Source organism: Cervus elaphus, chromosome X (assembly GCF_910594005.1).
Source record: "Cervus elaphus chromosome X, mCerEla1.1, whole genome shotgun sequence".
NCBI classification, from domain to species: domain Eukaryota; kingdom Metazoa; phylum Chordata; class Mammalia; order Artiodactyla; family Cervidae; genus Cervus; species Cervus elaphus.
This window is the reverse complement of record NC_057848.1, coordinates 54,055,758-54,058,515: the sequence shown is the minus strand read 5'-3', so window position 1 is coordinate 54,058,515 and position 2,758 is coordinate 54,055,758.

Sequence of the window (2,758 nt, the reverse complement as noted above, 5' to 3'; positions counted from 1 at the left end):
TGTCTCTGCATTTTAATATGCTGTCTAGGTTGGTCATAGCTTTTCTTCCAAGGAGCAAGCATTTTTTAATTTCATAGCTGCAGTCACCATCTGCAGTGATTTTGGAGCCCAAGAAAATAAAGACTGTCACTGTTTCCCTTCTTTTCCCACCTATTTGCCATGAAGTGATGGGACCGGATGCCATGATCTTTGTTTTTTGAATGTTAAGGTTTAAGTCAGCTTTTTCACTCTCCTTTTTCACTTTCATCAAGAGGCTCTTTAGTTCCTCTTCATTTTCTGCCATAAGGGTGGTGTCATCTGCATGTCTGAGGTTATTGATATTTCTCCCAGCAATCTTGATTGCAGCTTGTGCTTCCTCCAGCCCAGATTAAACTACTCTAATTGCAGAAAATGAAGAGGAACTAAAGTGCCTCCTGATGAGAATGAGAGAAGAAAGTGAAAAAGCTGGCCTGAAAGTCAACATTAAAAAAACTAAGATCATAGCATCCTGTCCTGTGGCAAATAGAAGGGGGAAAAGTGGAAGCAGCAACAGATTTTATTTTCTTGGGCTCCAAAATCATTATGGACTGTGACTGTAGCCATGAAATTAAAAGACACTTTCTCCTTGGAAGGAAAGCTGTGACAAACCTAGGCAGTGTATCAAAAAGCAGAGACATCACTTTACAGACAAAGGTCCAGATAGTCAAAGCTATGGTTTTTCCAGTAGTCATGTACAGATGTGATAGCTGGACCATAATGAAGGCTGAGTGCCGAAGAATTGATGCTTTCAAATTGTGGTGCTGGAAAAGACTCTTGAGAGTCCCTTGAACAGCAAGGAGGTCAAACCAGTCAATCCTAAAGGAAATCAACCCTGAATACTCATTGGAAAAACTGATGCTGAAGCTGGAGCTCCAATACTTTGACCACCTGATGAGAAGAGTTGACTCTTTGGAAAAGACCCTGATGCTGGGAAATATTGAAGGCTAAAGGAGAAGTGGATGGCAGAGGATGAGATGGTTAGATAGCATCACCCACTCACTGGACATGAGTTTGAACAAACTTTGGGAGATTGTGGAGGTCAGAGGAGCCAGTCCATGGGGTTGCAAAGAGTAGGACACGACTTAGTGACTGAACAACAACAGCAAGGAATGCTACAACACAGATAAGCCTTGTAAACATTATGCTATGTGGAAGAAGCCAGTCACAAAACTCCATATATACTATGATTCAATTTATATGAAATGGCTACAATAGTCAAATTATAAACAGAGAATTTGTGCCTGCAGAGGTGGAAATATGGGGAGTAATTGTTTTTTAGGGTAAGTAAAATGCCCTAAAATTAGATAGTGGTGATAAAATTAGTTGCATAAAATTGTAAATATATTTTGCATTTGACATTAATAAATTGGAGAGGTTAGAAAATTTTAAAAATATGCTGCATCATGTCACAGAACTTTGGGACTTTTTTCACTCATTTGCTAATTTTTTGGGGGGAGGGCAATATTCAATATATGGCCATCTATTCAGAAAGGAGTATTACACTGTAATTTTATGATGTGACATCTGTCTCAAAGTTATTTAAGCAACTATTAAAACTTATTAGTTTGTTTCTGATTGGCCAACTGGAAAATCTTTACCCCAATTGGTCTTCAGAAAGTATAGACTTAACTTTTTTTAATCTTCTCTAAAGCTGAGTCATGTGGTGGGGAAAAGGGTATATCTAATAACTTAAAGGGGATATATTACATTCACTTCTCCAGATTTATACTTTGGGAATCAATCTATATCATCAGAGAGAGTATACTTAGACCACATATTTTGTCTTTTTTGGGTTTCCCAGGTGGCTCAATGATAAAGAATCCGCCTGCCAATGCAGGAGATGCAGATTCAATCCCTGAGTCTAGAAGATCCTCTGGAATAGGAAATGGCAACCTGCTCCAGTATTCTTGCCTGAAAAATCCCATGGACAGAAGAGACTGGCAGCCTACAGTCCATGGGGTCACAAAAGAATTGGACACGACTTAGCAACTAAACAACAACAAATTTTGTCTTTTTTGCAGAATTATTTAATGAAATTGCTCTTTAACATAATACTATCAATCTGCATTGAGGTATATCATCAAGAGTCCTATGAAACTAGTTACTTATTGTGCTTTACTGCCTGAATGCTTTTGTGGACCTTGTCCTCTATAGTCTCCAATTTTATAAAGGCCTAAAGTATACATTACTCTCTGAATTTGATGCTGAAAAAACTGTCACCCATGAAAATTTTCTTTCATAATACTCTTGTGAACACTGTGATTCTTGTCACTACATTACCCACTTTGCTTTTGCTGTTGTGTGGGACTGAGCCACGTTTGTGGGTCACTTCTTATCATGGTACACAGATTGTTACATAAATTTTGCATATTAACTTTACTCATAGCTTTATATGTATCTTGTATTTTGTTTAGCTTTACGATCTGCCTCAAATCTTTTTTTTTTTTTTCTATAATGATAGAATAATAGATCTCTGGACAGATTTAGATAGAGAAACATAAATAGACAAATAGGTCCTGGTCCTGGCCACAGAAAGATTCATCATGTCAACTACAAACTTACTAAAAATCCTTAAAATTCATTTAACAAATGAATACTGTTGCCAAAAAAGTGAGAATAAGGGAGTATGACTGGCTCAGTGCAACATAACTACATGATATGAGTTACAATTCACATGTATGCCCTACAGTCATCCTTTGTGTGTTATACCTTGCTAATCAGTGATGAGAAACTGGGTTCT